The 21,384-nt window shown below is 39.9% G+C and overlaps 1 protein-coding gene and 1 non-coding gene across 8 annotated transcripts in view; both read left to right on the top strand.

Moving 5' to 3' along the window:
• Anks1b (ankyrin repeat and sterile alpha motif domain containing 1B) overlaps positions 1-21,384 on the top strand; it is an 854,565-nt gene that overhangs the window by 328,330 nt on the left and 504,851 nt on the right. The gene's annotated exons all lie outside the window — the stretch shown is intronic.
• LOC114683024 lies at positions 2,615-2,721 on the top strand. Its single transcript, XR_003733121.1, has one exon. It is a non-coding gene; the product is annotated as a U6 spliceosomal RNA (small nuclear RNA).

Below are 21,384 nucleotides of genomic sequence, written 5' to 3'. Positions count from 1 at the left end.
GTGAGTTTTTATGACACACAATGCCTTGTGTCTTTATTTCCAATTATTCTGGGTCTCTGTGCTCTTTCTCCTTTGTTCCTATAACTACTTCCTTCAGAATTATTTCTTTGTTCTATAGAATTCAACACCACCATAAGGCAACCCGGACTTTGAAACTGTTAGATTGTCCAAATTTTTTTGTCAGCAATATAGTGATAGCCTTTGATAAGTAAGTCAAGGGGTTGGGGAGTAATTTAATATTAATTAAACTATCATCAGCAGAAAATATGCAACATATAGCTTGAATACATTTATCTTCCTATTGGTTTAATGGAATATCAAACTGTGAGTTAATTACTCAAGATTCAAGATGTCTACCTAGCAGATTCAGAAATGAACAAACTGAAATGGCTATGAAAGTATATCAGCTATTATAAGTGATAAGCATCAAATATATTCCCAGAACCTGTGAAAAACTGAAATCAATCAGAAAAATCTAGCCATTCTCAGTTATTGGCAGATGTGAGCCCAAGGTGCCACAGAAAAAGGTCTGTCATTAGAATCCAGGAATACCTTTTTATCCATTATTGTTAGACTTCTTTTCAACCAAGCCTCTTTGTAAAGCTGTCAACAGAAATAGCATTATCGGCCCCCTCATAACTCACTTTCTGAGATGAAATCCCTAGTAGAAATAAGCAGTAGAAGGAAGATGGATGAACCAAGAATCAGTACTGCATGGGAAGTACTTACGTTTTATACATTGAAAGTGTGGACAGTAATTTCAGAAGAGTGAAAGCCCCCACCTGCTTCAGAAGGCCTTCCATTAAAATAGTCTCTCCCTCTGCCTGCTTTGTCTCATTCTTTATATAGCATCATTGTATTATCTATCTGAAAATGTGATATTGTCTGTCTATGATATGTACAGCCACTTGGTCTGTTTCACTGTTGAAATCCAATGGCGTAGTGTCGGCATACAATTACTGTTTTGTTTACCCGAATAGATAAAGATAGAAAGTGGTTCCTAGATTGATTGATGGGTCACTAAAGTCTAAAATGAGAAGTTGACTAAGGAAATATCCATTATAGATTGTTTTCCTCCTTGAAAAAGAAAGATGAAACCAACAAGATGACCATGAATAAGCTCACATGTCATCCATGATGAAGTTTATAACTTTAGATTTTTAGGACCATAACATCCAATAGTGTGCAGTTTTCAAAATCAGCAGTAACTGAGATGTAAGACATAGCCAATGGCATGGCTCTATACAAGTTTTTTTTTTTGCCACTTCCGACTTACAAAAACAAACAAAACCCTCACAGTTTATTGCTGCTTACAAGTATTGTATAATTTTATCCATGTGAGGTCATTCTAAGTCTGAGTATTTGTTAAGACTACTTAATGAGGTGACCTTTTTGAACATTTCACAAAAGCCAACGTTTGAACCCAATTAGCCAAGAGAATATGCTAAGTAGCTACCTGGAACTTCCATGGTATTAGATATTAAGTCTTTATGAAATGTGACATTTTCTAAACATATATTTGCTTTTATTTTACATGTATGTGTGAGTACCTGTATATATGTATGTGTATCACGTGTGTACCTGGTATCCATGGAAACTCAAGAGGGTTCTAGAAACCCTGTAACTGGAGCTGTGAGCTACTGGATGTAAGTGCTGCAAACTGAGTGTGGGTCCCCTGCCAGAACAGCAAATGCTCTTAACCACTGAGCCTTCTCTCCAGCCCCCAATAGAATAATATAGTTATCTTTTAATGAAATCTCTGCTTTGAGTGTGCCTTGGATTATACAGAATGTGTTCTGTTGATAAGATTATGAGAAAAGTAGATTAAAAACTAGATCCATTTGTGCTCACAACTTTATACTTGGAGTGCTACAAGAAAAATCTGAGACGTTGCCAAGTCTACTCCTTCAAGCTACTTAGCCATGGGGCTCTTCTTGTGTGTTTGGTGGATGAATCTAGAAGGGCTGTCATATGAAAGGAGGTATGAAGATTCTTCCGGGATGTTGTTTTTTTTTTTTTTTTTTTGAAGTGAGGGCAGCAATTCCTATGCCTAGCATATCACTAATACATTGTCCTATCAGTCCTCATTAATTCCCAGCCCCAAATTCTTAAGCCTGTGACCACTGTTGACCTCTGAAGAATGTTTTCAAAAGGAATCAGTCTTTCAACACTGAAAAGTAATTTACTTTAATTGAGCCCTTGGCATTAGTAACTAAGTAAAATGAAATAATAAGGATGATAGTGTTTCATTGAAAGGCAAATGATATGTCCTCTCATGTAATGCATGAGAGGTTCCAGGGAGGAAAGTATATAAAGCACATTTGAGTAAATAGCTTCATGCTTTCAATGAGGAAAGACATCTACTATTTTGATAAAAAGCATTGGTAAAATCTGCTGGGTGTGATGACACACTTAATCCTAGCATTTTGGAGGCAGAGAAAGACAGATCTCTGTGGATTCCAGAGCAGCCTGGTCTACATAGTGAGTTCCAGGACAGCCAGAGATACCCAGTGAGACCCTGTGTGTAACAAACAAATAATAAAATAAAATAAAATGCTTGTCGTGGTGAGGTGGATAAGCCATGAAGTGCTTATAAGAGAGCGTGTGACTTTATGGGCTCATCTCAGCAGCACATGTGCTAATATTGGATCGATATAGAAAAGATTAGCATGGCCCCCAAGCAGGGTTAACGTACAAAGTCATGAAGCATTTTGTATATGTTTTTTAATTGATAAAATCGCTCTTGCACTTCGAGCACACCTTTTGTCATACAAACAGCAAGGGAAAGTCCTAGACAGTGGTAGGAGCTGGTGCATCCCTCATGCGCATCCTCAGTGTCTCACTGCGCCTGCTCCCTCCCACGGTTGCCTGGTGCCTGCTATGGTCTCCCTGCTTCCCGTGGACAGGTTTTGCCCTTTCCTCGTTTTCAAATGCAACTTGATTAACCTCATGGACCCTGCTCACATTCTCTCTCTCTCTCTCTCTCTCTCTCTCTCTCTCTCTCTCTCTCTCTCTCTCTCCCTCTCTCCCCTTCCCCCGTCTCTCTGATGCTTTACCACTGGCATACTACTCCCTTTATTATAATATACCATGAAGCTCCCATGTAGCTTATCAAATATCTGTAATTGTGTTTACATAAATTTTACTGTTCCATGGTTATAGATTGTGTATTCATCCCCTCCCCACAAATTTGTCTTTTTCTCTGACTGGTTTTAAACTCCATAAAAGTAAAACATGTCTTTTCAATTCCCTCAATTCCTGGCTTACAGTATATACCCAGTGCCCAGTGGTTTTTTTTTTTTTTTGTTTTGTTTTGTTTTGTTTTTGTTTTTTTTCTTTAATGAACCAGTGAGTGAGGAAATATATTACATATGTACCTGCAATGCATTTGCTTTTGAATGAGGGAATAAATGAATGGCAAAGCCCCTTAATCACAGGATTTCTTATGACTCATTTCCATATCCTAGGAGGTATCCAAATGAGTACATAATTCTTGTTCAGTATTTTCTTACCGTCTGGGGGATAACTCATGCATTGAAAGAAAACATAGTTTTTCTTGGAGTTTTTTGGTCTGGTGTGGCAGTTAATTTTGTGTGTCAACTTGACTGGGCTCCTAGGTGACTAGATAATTAGTAAACTATTGTTTTTAGGTATATGTGTGTTTCTGTAAGAGATTAGCATTTGATCAGTAGATTAAGTAAATATCTACTCTTACCAATGGGATAGGTATCATACATTCTATTGCAGATCCAGTAAAAAATGAAAAGAGGACGGGCCAGTTTGTTCCCTCTTCAGCTAAGAAGTCCATTTTCTCTTGCTCTTGGACATCAGACCTGATGTTTCTTGGATGTAGAATAGAAACCATCCACTCTTCTCATTCGCAGGCTTCTGCAACTAAAACTAAACCATACCGCCAGCTTTCTTGGCTCCCCAGCTTGCCATTGGCATGTCAAGGGCCTTTTAAACTTCTGAACCAGGAAGCACAATACACAAAATTCATGTCCTCTTATACATCTGTCTGTGTCTTATCGGTTCTCTGGCTCTGTGGAGACTGAATGAAATCATCTCATCAGCAAGTACCACTTGTATAATTTTTTTTTCCAGTCTTTACATCCACATCAGACTGTTGTCAAAAATTTGGACAGGCAAGCTCCTTCTCTAAACTTTCACCTTCATGCACCAAACCAGACCCAGGGTCAACTATAGGAAGGAAGCAGAAGTAAACATGTGTGCACTTTCTCTGACTTACACCAAGTTCATCCTGAAAACCATGCATTGCTAGCTGAAATTCTGCAGAACAGGTGGACATGAACCTTTATGCTTTTCTCCAGCTTCCTTTTATTAGGAAGGTGATTTTGAAATATGTAAACAAAACAAAATTATTCTGCAAGCAAATTGTAGGTGCTCCATTGGGCTTGGGTCTTTTTTTTTTTTTTAATTCACTTGCAAATCTGAACTTGGCGGATGTTCAGTCTTATTGTGGGAGATAACAAAAGGCCCAACGTGTCATGGACATCACATTTCGGATTGCAGTGATAGTTTACCTATAATTATCTATAATTCATGTCCTTCTAAAAGGATAATGAGCTGCATTTGTCCTACTTAGCAACCGCTCATTAGCTAGATCTGTAGGTCTGCATGAAGTCATTTGGGCACCATTTATAAATCTTTCCCTCAGGCCGAACTCTTTAGGGATTTTAATGCCCTTAGTTATATTTTTTTCATTTTAGTCCTTTTGATGTTGTTTCTTCCCTCCTAGTAAATTAATTAACCATTTTTCATTTTTATAAATCATAATAATTATCTGGCAGTTGCACAGATTCCATCATCTTTAGGCTGATCCATTCATAGCGGCTTTCAGCATTCAGTGCAACTTGTTCCAGAACTCATTTGATTATAGCCATCTGTATTGACCATGAAGGCAAATTCAATAAACAGACTGCAGGAACTGTGATTTGCCCACCGAAGACGGGAACAGCAATAGGTGAAAACCATTCATTGTCCTTTCTAGGAAAGACAAGAAATCAATAAAGCAAATACTCACCCCTGGAGCTATGTAGGTGGGGATATCAACTCCTAATATCCAAAATAAAGTTCAATTGCCTAACCAAAATGTAGAAAATGTAGAGTTTTTAAAAATTAACTTATTTTCAAAAAGCATGTTAATCAATTATCTTTTTCTTGAGCGTGGGCATGCATGTAGATTTGTCCTAAATTCTATCATCAGAACAAGTTCTCTGGAAAACTGGATAACCATTTACCATGGAAGTTAGGCACTTGATCGTTATGATTATATAATGAATGACAGAACAGCAGAAAAACAGTCCTGGGAAGGGGTAAGACAGAAGCCAAGACCGGGAAAGATTTTAGCGTGACCATATTTACACTAATGTTCGTTTTTATTACAGTTTGGAACGGGTAAAAAGAGAAAGAGCAAAGTAATTTAAACAAAGGTTTGCTGTGAAAATTGAGCCTACATTTCACATTATATTGACATTTTGTATTATAAATTAACTTAAAAGCGCCTTCCCATTCTTCAGAACCTACAAAAATGAAATAGAATAAATGACCTATCGTCAAAATTGCAAAAGTAGCCGAAAGGTCAGTTATTGGTTTGCATTTCCAACTCCACAGAAGCAGACATTTTCTATGACTGGCTTGTTTTTTAAATCAGAAATGCATCTGCAGACAGAAAATGAGCAATTGCAACCTTATTGCCCTGATTTACTGAAAGACTGGAAAATAGAGTTGCATAGGATACAGAAATGGTTCTTATTTTAATCTTTCTGTTTTTCTAACTTAAAATATATTTTATATTAATATAGTGACTAAATACATAGGCTATGATCAGACAGGTGAGGTTGAGACCTTGTTTCTTTGCTTAATGACACAATTAGACCAAATTACTCATCCTACCTGAGACTTCTTGTTAAATGAGATGATAGGACCTCTACCTTATAGGAGTGATGTACATATCAAAGGAAGCATGCTTGTTGCCTGGTACTCAGTACATATGAAGCATTCAGTCACCTCACTGCTGTAGTTATACAACCATGAATTGGAAGTTGCTATATCCCTCATCAGCTCTAATCCCGACAACCATAGCTCTAAAAAACCTGGACAGTACAGACAGGATTTGGAGAAAGAAGAAACCCAAATGGGAGAACCAATGATCTTCACTCAGAGTTATATGATTTAGACAGACAGACAGATGCATGCACGCACGCGCACACGCGCACACACACACACACACACACACACACACACACACCTTACATGTTAAAGTCAACTAGGATCGTTAAAATATGGATTAACTTAAAGAAACAAATTGTCACCGCTAAACAAAAGGAAACTTGGTTAAAATTCAGGAGATTTAGATTGACCAGGGAGAGTTATATTTAAACACGATTACCATGTTGTCGGTAGAAAGTGTTTCTTAGAATAATCAGGTTTGAAGAAGCTAATAATAGAATACTAGATCTGTAGCTGTTGCCTGTGAGTCACTGGGCTGAGCGAGGGGAAAACTAAGCCCATTGTGACCTCAAGGCTTAAACATTGAATGAAGGCCACTGTAAAGCCACAGCAAACAAAGGCAGAGATGAGGAAACAAATCATCATTATCATGATTTGTGACTTTTCAACTGTGGCTTTCCCTTCCAAATATAGAAATGATAGAAGCTGTGTCTTCTTCGAAGGTTTAGGGATCTTTTTTATTCATTTCTTCTGTGCATCACCTCACACAGTTTCTAACACACAGCTGGTGCCCTTCCAAATTTGGTGGGTCGAATGAGTTCAACAAAGGTTCTGAGCAAGAGAAACAGCTCAGTGCATAAAATTCTGCTTGTGTGGTACTAGAGATCTCGAGACAGCCCTTGGGCTTTATATCTGTGTTGAATGAGCTGTCTGAGGATAGACTCATACATTTGAATCATGCATTGGATTCAATAAGTAGATTTTCTTAGTTCTTTAAACATGCACAGTTAAACAATACTTACTAATTGTCTCTGTCAGAACTATGGCTAATTTACCATTAAATCAAGTATTGTTTAGGAAATAACTGTAATTTTTCCTGGTCCTCAAGTTTTCTGCTATTTATCTTTGCAATATTTGTGGAAAGTTTTTATTTGTTCTAGCATATTCCCTTTCCAAAATCTATTAGAACTAACTATAACCTAAGACACATTTCCCCCCATTTTTTTATTTGTTGGTTTTTCAAGACAGGGTTTCTCTTTTTAGCCCTGCCTATCCTTGAACTTACTCTATGGACCAGTCTGGCCTCCAACTCAGAGGTCCACCTGCCTCTGCCCCCGAGTGTTGGTATTAAAGGTGACTCACAAGACCCCTTTCAAATAATGCTGCATAAACAATGAGTTGAGAAGCTTTTAAAGTCACCTGGTTTTGTAATGCTGTAACTAACTCAACAAACACCAGTGGCAGCCATTCAGAGAACTGCAGCTCTTAGTGACATTCATATCCTAACAGTCTTCACAGAGAATGCCCCGTTATGAATAAGTTAGCATGTTCGATCTAGTGAGCATTATATACCTCCATACTAGTTCAGTCTTGACTTAGAGACATGTTTGTCCAATAGCCAACAGTTCATCTGGTAAATGTTTAGTGTCTGTTTGTCAAAGGCATTTCTTGGCTTCACGGATATAAATAGAGGAAGACAAATAAAGTCTGCTATAACTTATAATCTCAGTTTGGAAAGACAGATAAGCAACTATGTAAACAGATAGGCAAGGCTAATTTCAGATTGTAATTAATGCTTGGAGTCAATAGAGTAAAATGTTTGCAATAGAGAAATGAAAAAGAATTGAAATTGCATAGCCAGGGAACAGTATCTCTGAGGATGTTATTTGTGGGCTGAAACCCAAATAGTGTGACTCAGCCTCGGGAAAACCTGTGTAAACAAAGAACAAAAATACAGGATGATAATAATTTTTGATATTGAGTCAAAATTCCAGCAGGTCTTTGTAGAAATTAGCAAACTCATTTTCAAGCCCTTGTAAGAATTCAAAGGATGTAGAATTTTAAAAAAGAGAAAAACTTTGAAAAGTGATAGTTGCTATGCTTACAGTCAAGACTTATTCTAAAGTCACAGTATATAAGATCTTTCTATCAGTGCAGAGATAAACAGATCAAAGGAATAAAATACAGAATTCAGAAATAAATCCACATGTATGTGATTAATTGATTTCACACAAAGATGCACTTCAGTAAGGGAAGCCAAGTATTCTAAAGAATTACTGTTGGACAATTAGACATCAGTTTTTAAAGGAAAGAAAAATATTTATCTAAACCTCACACCATGAGTTTGCTTCCTGATGCTGTGATAAAAACACTCTGACCAGTAACAACTCAGAAGAAGGATTTGTTTCATCTTTCAGGGTACAGGCTATCCTCAAAGAAACCAAAGCAGGAACTCAGGCAGAAACTCGACACAGAAACAATGGAGGAGCATTACTCTCTGGCTTTTCTGGGGCCAACTTTCAGCTCCCTGTCTTACATAGCCTAGGTCCACCTGCCTAGGGATGGCACTGCCCACAGTGGGCTAGTTCCTACTATATCATTTAACAATGAAGAAAATGTCCCCCAAACATGCCTATAGGCTAATCTGAACAAGACAAATTCCCTAAATTGAAATTCCCTCAGAGAACTCTAGGCTGTTTCAAGTTGACAGCTGGAGCTAAAGAGGAGACCATACAAAAACTTAACTCAAATGGCTTATAAAAATAAATGGAAAAACTTTTAACTATAAAATAACATTTCTAAGACAAAGTACCCACTCGTCAGTAGGTGATAAAGGCTATAGATCAGTACTAATTCTCCTTTTCCATGTTAGTGAATGATATAGGTGTTGTCTTCAGCAACCTGGCTTTAACATCAGTTTGTAGAGGACAACCAATAGCCTTGTTAATAGCCTGGCTTGTTTGGGGGTTCTCATGGGGCCCCATCGGCCAAGAATTTGGTAAGCTGTAACCCATTCCCCAGAACCGGAGGTTTCATTTGGTGACAGGAGATGTTTAACTGGTGCTTTGTCTCCCCGTTATATGGTGAATCCAATTTAGATTTCTTTCACATGTGTATATATTTTAAGAGACTTCTGCCAGGCAGTGGTGGTGCACACTTTTAATCCTAACCCTTGGGAGGCAGAGACAGGTGGATCTCTGTGAGTCTAAGGACAGTCTGGTCTACAGAGTGAGTTCCAGGATAGGCTAGGGCTGCACAGTGAGAACCTGTCTCAAAACATACAGAATAAAGGAAACTCCTGCTGTATTCATTGACCATAAGACCCCCTCAAATGGCCCTCAGGTCTAGCTTTTCCTTTTTGTATTCCCTCCCTTCCCCTCCTCATCACTTCCCCTCCTGTTTTGATCTTCCTGTTCCAGTGCCCACCCCCACCTCCCCCAACTCCATCCATAACTATCTATTCTATTTCCCTTTCCTAGGGAGATCCTTCCCTCTGGCCAGTCTCTTACTTTATACCTAACGTCTGTGGTTATATGGGTTGTAGCCAGCCTATTGAAGACTTGGGAGCTAACTAACATCCATATATACCATATTTGTCTCTTTAGGTCAGGGTCACCTCACCCAGGATAATTTTTTTTCTAGCTCTATTTATTTACCTATGAAATTCATCATTTTTTTGACAGCTGAGGAAAGTTCCATTGTGTAAGTTTTGCACATGTTCTTTATCCATTCAGCTGTCATTGACAGACATCTGAGCTGTTTCTAGTTTCTGGCTATTATGAATAGAACAGCAATGAATTTGGTTGAGCAAGTATCTCTGTAGTAGGATAAAGAGTCATTTGAGTATATGTCCAAGAGTGGTATAGCTGGATCTGGAGGTAAATCTATCCCCAGCTTTCTGAGGAACCACTACACTGCTTTCCATAGTGGCTGAAGAGATTTGCAGTTCCGCCAGCAATAGACGGATGTTCCATTTACCCAGAATAGCTATGTTTTTAAGTTATTGGAAATGAGAAGACAAACCTGAAACTGAGAGTGTATATTACAAAATATCCTATTTGATCGGCGACTCGATCCAGAATATATAAAGACGAATTCAACAATCAGGAAACGAGCATTTCCATTGAAAACTGAGCAAACATCTTGAGCAAGACGACTCTCCACAAGGGACAGAAAGATATGCAGATTGGCAAACAAACATATAAAAAACAATGTACACCAGTAGCTGTTAGTTCACCCATTAATTACCAAGTTCAAGATTACAAAGAGGAGGTGGGGATACGAGGTAGCCACTCCTCTCATATGTTGTTCATGGGAATACAACGTGTTTGACCTCTTTGGGAAAAAAATACTGTTTGGCATGGTTTTGGTTGTTGTTGTTGTTTTAAGTTTAACGTATATCTATGTTTAACCACCTTCTAGCCATCTAGTCCTGTGTATTTATTGAAGAGTGTAGCTGAAAGTTTTCTCTGGTCCTGCCCAGCCCCACGGACCCCACAGCCACTTATAAAATAATCACCCAGAAGCTTATATTAATTAAAATTGCTTGACCACTAGCTTAGGCTAACTACTGACTAGCTCTTACACTTAAACTCAGCCCATTTCTGTTAATCTATATGTTGCCACGTTTTCTGTGGCTTTACCTGTGTGCCATTACATGCTACTCCCTGGATGATGGGCTGGCATCTCCTGACTCAGCCTTCCTCTTCCCAGAATTCTCCTTGTCTCTTATCCTGCCTATACTTCCTGCCTGGCTCCTGGCCAATCAGCATTTTATTTATCAACCAATCAGAGCAACACATTCACAGCATACAGAGCAACATCACCCATTAGAAGAGAAATGAATGTCTGTGGTTTGCAAAGCCTTGTATGCAAATGCCCTGCAGAATTACTTCCAACAGTCCCAAACAAGAAGTACTTCAAACTGTTCCAGAGGTAAATGACTAAACAGGCTGTCCTATATTCGTATACAATTCTGCTGGGCATAAAAAAGGAGTAAGTTATGGACCTAATAGCAAAATGAATGAATCTCAAAATACCGTTACTCAGTGATCCAACCTGGAGTCAGATGCGTAGAGAAGGCCTGGATTGTACAGGCTATCAAAGAGCACAGGAGAGAGTTGGGTCTTCATTTGGGGTACAATGGGGAGCAGCCAGTGGAAGATTTTCAGTTTTTTTTTTAATTTGATTTACACTGTAGAAGCTTCACTTCCGTCCCGTTCATGGGAGAGCAACAGAGGCAACAGGAGACGAGCTAAAACCTTCAACAACAATCTTGTCAAGAAAATAGGATGGTCTGGACAAGAGTAGCTGGATTAAAAACAGAGAGAGAGGACTTAAGAGAATATAATCTTACTCAAATCAATAGCTTTATGCATTTGTTTTAATTTTTAGTGACTTGTGGAGTGGAGTCTTCATTGCAGAGCACTGGATTATAACACTCAACATAGAACAGCAGGTCCACTTTCTTACTATCAGCCTAGTGTCTGGTTTTGTGACTTTGGACACTCAATATAGCAGCACTATGTTAAAACACCACTGATGTTTTCCTTCTTTGTTTACTGATGTCCAGTTCTTCCAGAGAGTCCAGCACAATTAAAGTCAAAGTGGGCATGACCAGACTCTGCTTTAGCTACATGTGGGGAATCTAGCATCCTCTCAGACTCCTTAGAGGGTAGACTGAGATTTATCCCTATTTCATGATGTTTTTTTAAATACCCCTAGACAATTCAGAACTTATGTACAATTATTTAGGAGGATTCTCACCTATACCCCAATGCAGATAATGTGTTGACATATGACTTCATTCATTTATTTCATTTCTCCATCCATTCTTCCAATAAGTGTCTGGTGACATTTGTTATAGGTAGAGAAATAAAATAAAAGCCAAAAGATTGTGGCCAAGTATTATTTCAGCTGTGTCTAATATACTCAGGGAAATATTTCTCTTGTCCTTCTAAGTAGACTTCTTTTCGCTCAGAGCTAAAAAGAACCCATATTTACATCAAAGAAAGTCTGCACTTTCTTCAAAGACGGGTGATCATGAATCAGTCCAGGTATCTGGCTACAACAATAGGATTTGGCAGCTGCTGCAGTGGAGGGGTCCACTTTACAGCTATTTTTATGCGGGTTCTTCCTTCCATACCATTAAAAATATCCCTTGAAGTTAAATTAGCAGTTAGCAGTTAGCTGTTGTGGTGATGCTCCAGTAATGCCTCCTGGAAAGGAACCCAGCAGCTTTCCATCTTCCCAGTCTTGTGTTAGAGGTAACTCCCTCCCGTAACCCTCTGCTCACTAACAACTTAGAACTAAGGTGGCTGCTAACAATAGTGAGGTCTGTGACTGAAGTATTTAACTAATCATTGATAAATCATAAGTCTCTGCCATTGCCAATACTGTTGAAAAAGAGGATTCATATTGGAGCATCTTACTGAAGAGGCTAAAAAGAAATGCAATCCAGCACAAGAAACATGGCATCCGTATGTCAACTCACCAAGTCAGGGATAGCACTTACCGAGGACACTTCTCGGTTTTTTGCCATGCCACATCTTTGACTGACCTGGGAAGGATTGTCTGTGTTTTCCATTGTGGCCATTGAATCCTGGAAATGTTATAGAAGGATCCAGACCACCTGCTTCTGCAGCAACCTCACCAGGGATTTCATTCTCTCCTTCTAAGTAGCAGAATGCTCCGGCCTTGGTTCTAGACTGTCCTCTGTGTTTAATAGCTTACTGTCTGATGACTGGAAGACTTTTCTTGCTAATCAGGCCCTCTTGCAACTTTTATTCTCTATTAAATGCCTACTAGGCCTCTCAACCTCACACCTAACTCTCCCAGCCTGCTCCTCCTATGGCATCCCCTGGCTTGGCAATAACAACTCCAACCTCCCCCTACTTGCTCAGAAACCCTTGGCACCCTTCTAAATTATAGCCCACATCTTATTAATCAGAAACCCCTGTTATTTCCACATAAGAAAACTGAAGAGCATCCTTTTAGCTGCACGGCTGATATTCCAGACCAAGCCACCTTTTTTTAAACTGACTCCTGGTTTCACTTTGTCCTCCTGAAGATCTGTTTTTAATCTAGTGTGAACTACCCTTTGGAAACATGTGTTACTTCTCCCCACAAACTTCCAAGACTGATTTCTCATATTTCATTAAAAAGCGGTCATTGTAAAGCAGTACAAGGTCTACCTACAAGAGCAGACCTTACAGCCTTGCTTGCCTGGCCTTTTACCGCTCAACTCTTGTGGTGGGTAGCTGTTCTTACCATGCCCTAAAGCACCGCCCCTAGTGAGGTAGCAGGTAACTGTTATACCTGCCTATGACCTTGAAGTACCTAATCCTGGAGCATGGCTGCTTCAGGACCTTTAAGACCTGGGCTGCGCGTGCGCAATGCTCTCTTCACTACCTTGTGGTGTTGGAGGCTGTGATGGACCAGGGCAGATTTCGCCTAAGAACAGTTGTTGGACTGTGCCTCACCCTTCCAGGATCCTGCAACAAATTCCTTAATTCTGCTTTGTGAGGTAACCCCCAAATAAATTCCCTTGCTCATTAAGTAGACTCTGTGGATTGCTAGCGATGTTTCTCCCTTTACACTCTATTACCCGAGTTCTTCAGCTCCAGTGATCTTGCCAAGCACAATTCTGCATGTGAATGTGCCAAGTACAGCTGCACCTTGGGGCCCTGGAGTTTGACCCTTCTGCCTCCTCTGTCCTTCCCCAAGTAGCCCCGTGGCATACCCTATTTGTTCTACAGTTCCGTTCCAAGACACTGCTTTAGCAAACACAGAAGCTTTCCCATATGCAGTCAAGTTGTGACTCCCTCCCTTTACAACATTCTCATCCCCCGACCTTTGTTTTTCTCAATTGCCTCTGTCATTAATGAACTTTCTGTCCGCCTGATTTGTTTCCATGTTCTCTTGCCGCTAAGTCGTAAGCTTCGTGAGAACAAGGAGTTGATTTGGTTCCTGCTGAATGCCCAGCACACACAACAGTGTTCAACACATATGAATTATATTGAACTAAATTAAAACATGATTTTTATACTCACAGAGCTGACTGTCAGCATTTTTGGGGATTCTATTTAATTAGCAGTTTCTCAATAAACATTTGTATAACTGGTACAGAATTAAGCCCATGACAGCCCATGTCCAAAGCCCATGCATGTTCTTCTGCCTTGTGTATAATTCTGCTTCTCCATTAATGAAGTTACATTCTGGTGAGACATTTCCAACTTCTCCTGAGGACTTTTATTTGCTTGGTACTGTGAGGGACAATACACTAGCTAAAGGCCACAAAAAGTGATGAAAGTATGTTTGTCCCTTCTCATTTACTTGGAATTACCCAGAAACTGATATCAAGTGTTTTTTGTTGTTGTTGTTGTTGTTGTTGTTTGTTTGTTTGTTTTGTTTTGTTTTACTTTTTAGAAGAACCAGGCCGAATGTTCAGGTCTGAGCTCTTAGCATTATCCCATAATTCATCCAGTTAGGCTAGACTTGTCACCGTATAAGCCTGCAACCAACTGGCAAAGAACTCTCCTCCTAGAAGGATTCAGAATTTCCTCTTATCATTTTGAAAATTCCGAAGTAAAGAAGTATTTATTCTTCTGGAGTAGATAACTCTCAGTTTGTTTTTCTTGGAATGGATCATGCGGCATATACAACCTGAACAGTAGCTGCTATTCACAGATACAGACCAATCCATAGATACAGATCAGCACTTTAGGTATAATTTTGTTTCTTGTTCATTTCTCTGTATGATGCAAGTAAGTGGGGTAGTTTCTTGGACCCAGACACCTGCCTTTGTATTCCCATCTTGCCTTTTGTTCATAGGATATCCTCCATTCAGAAGGTGAGCGAATGTAAGACTCTTCTGATGGAGGATGATGGTCTGAACTGTTAGAGACCTGCAAAGAACTCAAAGCAATGGGAAGGAGTGTGGGGTTGAGGTGCCCCTCGAACTGCCAATTCTAAGCCGTTCCCACAGTCATGCAAAACCCCACCTTGTGCTTACGTTGTTAATCTTTCTCTAGGTTTCAAGTTGACAATTGACATTAACTATCACACACAGACACACAGACACACACACACACACACACACACACACACACAGAGAGAGAGAGAGAGAGAAGTGCTCTGAATATATTATACTTTTGCACATTTAAGATCACATTTTATAATATTCAACTGTATTTTTAAAAGATAATCAGCCTTTGCGAAAAGATACAATTCTTATTTTAAAAACCCCATGGATTATATGATTCCATTTACATGAGGCGTCCAAATGAGGCAAATCTATATTTAGGGAGAAACCGAATTAACAGTCGCCTAGGGCTGGGGATGGGGAGAGGACAGATGAGGCAGGAATGGTACAAGGTTTCTTTATTAGATGGTAGGAAAGTTCCAAAACGAGATTACAGGAACGGTGTCACAATCCTCCATTGGAAACCACTGAATTGTGTGCTTTGCGTAGATGACATCTCGATCATCCTTCATAGAACTTGTTTATTTATCTTTTTTCTATTTCATGAACTCGTTGAGATCACCTCTCGACTGTGTCTGTCCAGCAGTCACCTAGTGAGCAGGTCAGTTAGCATGTAGCTGTTCACAGCCTGTCCTAGCTGAGGCACCATATTATCTACAAGATTGACAACAGGAACACAAAGCCCATGCATGACCTCTGTCTCCAGGAGGTTCATGGTCTGTTGAAGGAACAAGATGAGCAGGAAGTACAGTGTGCCGTACATCCTCTAGGAGCTCCAATTTAGATTTATATGAAGCAGTCTAAAGCAGAAGAAAGGCTAGTAATGTATAGACATATTTAATATTTAGAGAATTGTATTTGCCATGACAAAGGAAGACTTCATTTCTTTCTTTCCAGAGGGCTTATACTTTATTCAGGCTTAAAGTACTTCCCTTTCTCCATTTACTACTTTAATGTATGTGTCAGCTAGTTGTTAGATATTAGGAAGTGGTTACCTACAAACTCGTCGCAGAAAGTCCGTATTTAGCTTAACTTGAAGAAGCCTTTCAGAGGTGTGCTCATAGGAGGTGATTTCTGACCTCAGTCTTAGAGGATGAGATTCAAAGGGAAGAGCAGAGGGAGGTGGGACAAAGTGAAAGGGTACAAGGTATGTTTGGAGCACCTCTTTCTTTCCATTTCTGTCTCTGTCTGTCTCTCTGCCTGCCTGTTTGTCTGTCTCTCTGTCTTTCTCTCTTTGTCCCTCTGTCTTTGTATCTCTGTCTCTGTTTCTCTATTTCTCTGTCTCTGTCTCTCTCTCTCTCTCTCTCTCTGTGTGTGTGTGTGTGTGTGTGTGTGTGTTCGCGCGTGCACGCACGTATATGTGTGTGATGGTCAATTTTAGTTGTTAACTGAATGAGATCTAGAGTCCCCTAAGAGATGAACCCCTTGCCATGCCAGTGTGTGTTGGGGGGATCTTGATTAGGTTAACTGAAATGGGAAGACCTGCCTACTAATTAATAACCTGTGACACCATCCCCTGGGCTGGAATGCCAGGCTGTATAAACAGGAGAGAGAGAGCTGAGCACAAGCATTTGCTGCACTCTCCTTCCTGACTATGGATGCCATGTGACCAGTCACTTCATGCCTCTCCTTTCATGATTGCTCCACCGGGATGGACTGTAGACTGTAACCTGGAACTGTGAATCAAAGTAAACCTTCCAGCCAGGCAGTGGTGGCGCATGCCTTTAATCCCAGCACTCGGGAGGCAGAGGCAGATGGATCTTTGTGAGTTCAAGGCCAGCCTGGTCTACAGAGCAAGATCCAGGAAAGGCACAAAGCTACACAGAGAAACACTGTCTCAAAAAACCAATAATAATAATAAATAAATGAATAAATAAATAAATAAATAAATAAATAAATAAAATAAACCTTCCTCCCTCAAATTGCTTTGGTTAAAGTATTTTATCAGGACAGGATACAATGTATGTGCAAATGTGTGTGGAGGTGTGTATGTATGTGTAAGCCAGAGATCATCCACGGACATCATGTCTTGGGGTCCTTCCAGGTTATTTGTTGAGACAGGGCCTCTCGCTAGTACCTGGGGCTTGCTGATTAGTCTACACCGTCAAGTCAGAGAGTGCCAGAGATCTTCCTGCCCTTACCTCCCAGCCCTGGGATTACAAACGCCTACCACCACACCTTGTGCTTGCATGGGTGCTGTGGACCCAATTCAGGTCCCGATGCTTTCACAGCAAGCCATTTACTGACTGAACTATTCCCCAGCCTCTGCACATTTGTTAGTACAAATACTTGCTACAGGAGCGAACATACCCTTGCCATTTTAGTGGCTTAACAGAGTAGCCTTTTTTTCCTCCTTATTCACAGTCCCAGGTCCAGAGCTTGGTCACGGGAGTTCATCTGGACACTGGAACTTGCAGCATCAGCCAAGGTGTTGCTATTTAGGAAGTGGTGGGGACGATCCAGCAGTGTCTGAGAAACTCCTGGACAGAGGGCAGGCATGGCCAGAGGTTCATCAGCTCTGCAAACATCCTTCATGCCTGATCACTGTCACAGGGTCCCACCGAATGCAGTAACAACAGGAGAATGCAGTTCCTGGATAGGCCACCCTTCCCCCATCACCACAGCACCATCCCTGGGAAGAAACGAATCTTTTATGGACAGCTTGATTTCTGAGATTCTCACTTGGATAAGTTCTGTCTTTTTATGTCACAAAGGGTAGAATTACCCCTATTGATTACTCTTCCTTCAATCACTTTGTTTACAAATCAAGTAAGCGTGCTGAGACTGAGCACAAAGAACATTAGAATTATATCTGGAGTAGAAAAGACAAATATGCATTGTTCAGGCTGTGAGATGAGACCTGTTCAGTAATCGTCTCGAGGGTAAAATTTCACTGTGGTCTGTTGCACCTAATAAAATGTACACTCAATCATACAGAGATCCATAATCTACTTTCCTATCTATCGGCGGCCCCACATGGCCCAGTGAATGAATCATAGCATTTGAAGGCACTTAGTGTCTTGAGCTAGATCTTGTTTGCCTGGATGTGGTTTACATCCACATCCCAAGATTTTGAACAAAACCGAAAGTTTAAGGACCTTCTGTAATGAGATAATTTTGAAAACAAAGGACGGAGTCTTTGCTAATCCATTAGCACATTTTTGCATCTAGCCCCTCACACGTTGATAGAGATACCTTTAATGTATGTTTTTATTTCTCTCCATGAAATGACCTTGTTTTCAGAACACCCTTTTAAATGGTAAAAATCAGAAGGAGCCAGCAGGATTACTCCTTGTCATTTTGCATTGTCGTTGGAATGAGAAATGTTCTCTGTAGACTCATGTATTTGAAAGCTTGGCCCCCAGTTGGTGGCACAGTTTGGGGGAGGTGATGGAACTTTTAAAATGCGGTCTTGCTAGAGGAAGCCCGTCACTGAGGGGGAGAGCTGAGATTTTATAGCCTTGCCCTCCTTTTCGTTCACTGTCTTTGCTTCCTGTGTGTAGTTGAGTTGTGATCTCTCAGCTTTCTGATCTTGCTGCCATGCCTTCCTTCCCTGCCGTTGTAGACCCTTAGCCCTCCGCAGCCATAGGCCACAATACGCATCCTTAAGTAGCTTTTGGTCATGGTATTTGATCACAGCAACAGAACAGTAACTGATACTGACAGCGGAATAGCTTTGATAATGTCCATGAAAAAGTCAAGTGATTCGCTTTGTTTTTCCTTTTTCTGGACATGTTTAGGGTAACTAAAAAACATATTCTTTTTATTAGTTGTTCATGAGAAGTGAGCAGACTCAAATCTTAAAATAATCCCGTCACTTATTAAGAACTGCCTGTCAGCAGGCATGGATGAGGTAGGAGCAGGCTGTGCTTGCTACACAGCCTGGGGACTAAGAAGCTCCTTTTTCTTTACTGCTCTGGGAACTGAACCCAGGGTCTCCTACATGTGAAGTACGTACACTACAATTAAACTGTGCCCCAGACCCACACTCATTTCAAAATTTCAGTTCTTGATTATGCTTAAATACTTCCCAATAACTCATCTTAGAAATGTCTTGAAATTGATTACCAAGAAAAGAAAGTTCTCATGAGAAAGGGAAGAGATGGGGAATATAGCTATGAGTTAGAATAAATTCAACAAGATTCACAATGATTACCTGGTAAATTATTAGGGTACTATAAAGAGATGGTGTGGCCTATTCAGGGATGTAAACATTATATTATATTAAAAAGTTCTCAATTGTTAAGAGTCCCATTTTACATCTCTAATTGCTGACATGTACAGTCTTATTGCCAAGGGGATGATTTATCCATCTTATACCTGTAGGCTACCAGATACTATATTATGTTTATAAATGTCTGATTCAGTTATCAGAAGTAGGGGATTTCCCTCCACCTCTTTTTAAAGAGTGCAAGTTTCCCAGGGCAGTCGTAACAGTACAAGCAGTAAGTGGTTTAAAGTCCATAACTTTATTTTCTCACAGCTCTCAAGGCATCAACCAACCATCAGACATGGGAGTAAACCTCTGAGTGGATTGTGCTTTTGCAATATTATTTTAAATAGCAACCATGACTGCAGTGGATTTTAGTACCTGGAAAAACAGCTCTGCCATTTCAGGGTCTTCAAACATCTCAATAACTTTTTAATCCAGGCAGCTTGGAGGGTGTTGGGAAGTGTTCATGACATTCTATTAGGCCTGAAAGAGAATGTTGGGTAGAAGCTTCAAAAGACAAGTGTTAGCAGAAGCCGGGAGCAGATGAGCGGGCTGTCACTGGGGTCAGGAGAGGAAGGCAAATGTGAGTAAAGGCTTCAGAAAGGATGCTGTTGATATAATGACAGGGCTCTGGCAAGTGTTGCTTATGGTATAAAATAGGGTGCCTAAACATGATCTAAGATTTTCACACAGAATGCTCTGAGTGTCATGAAAGTGAGAGGATTGACTATTAAATACAAATACTTGTAGGGTTATCTATATCTATATTTATATACATAAATATACATATACATAAATACATATAGATAGATAGATAGATAGATAGATAGATAGATAGATAGATAGATAGATAGATAGATAGATAGCTTACTTTCTTAATCTTTCTAGATGCCAAATTAATCAAATATTTGAAAAATGGCTTCTGGGCAGAGCTCATAACTACAGAGCTATCAGGAAAATATGACCTAAGTTGTAATCCCATGGGAAGACTATAAGATTTTTTTTTATTAAATCCTCAAAAAATAAATCAAAGACAGAACTTCATGGGAAGTTCCAGATATAAGGGAAGACCCAGGACCTTACAGCCTTGCCTGGGACTCCTCCCCACTAGGGGATGGAACTGTTTAAATGATTGAGTTCCACACAGAGTCTCACAGGGAACTCTGGGTAGAAAGGGCTTGTCTTGAAGAGGTCTTCAGGCAGGACATTTTCCTAATGATAGGTTCTGAATTAATGCACACAAATCCCATAGCCTTTCTGAGATGATGGTTATGCTAGAAGCATGCTTAGGTTGTACTAAAAGGACCAGGTCAAGTACAGTATATAAAATGTCATTTGTACTCCCTAAGCTTTTTGAACACAAATAAAACATAAGAATTTGTATTGTATGATAGAAGACTCTATTTTAATAAACAATTTAAATTTAAAAAATTCAATCAAAGATTGTTAAGAAAGAAAAGTCAAGAACCTGGAGACTAGAACTCATGTTAAGGATGGTCTATTCATTTCCTAGGGTTTGCATAACAAAATCCCACAGCTGAATGGTTTAAGTGTAACTTTACTTTCTTACAGTTCTGGGAACTCCTTTCTATTGCCCCAGGAACCAAAAGCAATAGTGAGTAAGTTTGAGACAACAGGACTGAGCTCCAATGGGGGAAAACAAAAAACAACAACAAAACAAAACTAAACAAAAACGAGCAACCCTGCACCCAGCTGGGTTTCAGGGTTTCTATAGTCTACACACTGCTGTTTGCTTCCCGATTTCCCTTTTTGAAATGCTACTGTCTTAGCATTTGGGCACATTGAGAGCTTTGAATATGTGAACTCTGAAGCTCACAGCAGACAAGATGAATGACACCCAAGGAGCTATCTTCCAGAAACTACACCTGAGGAGTCTGTTCCACACCTCGATCTGCTTAAAGGAGTGATTTCCTTCCTGTATTTCAAGTTCACGTTCTAATGAGGCTAAGACTTGGTGCTCATGTGGAAGGAATTACACAGAATAAATGACTGAAACAAGACATCATATTTGTTGATAGCACTTTAAGACAGAAACTCTATCGATAGCTGAAAAATTGTACAGGACTATTTTTCTCTCTATGAAAGATGATCCACAGATACTGCCAGGGTCAGTGACAGCCCTGCATGATGCCCAGTGAAGTGGTGACAACATTACAGAAGTGTGTGAGCAGCTGTAAAGGGTTATTAACTCTCC

Source organism: Peromyscus leucopus, chromosome 18, assembly GCF_004664715.2.
Source record: "Peromyscus leucopus breed LL Stock chromosome 18, UCI_PerLeu_2.1, whole genome shotgun sequence".
NCBI classification, from domain to species: Eukaryota; Metazoa; Chordata; class Mammalia; order Rodentia; family Cricetidae; genus Peromyscus; species Peromyscus leucopus.
The sequence above is the reverse complement of the archived record's forward strand: the minus strand, read 5'-3'. Positions and strand labels throughout refer to the sequence as shown.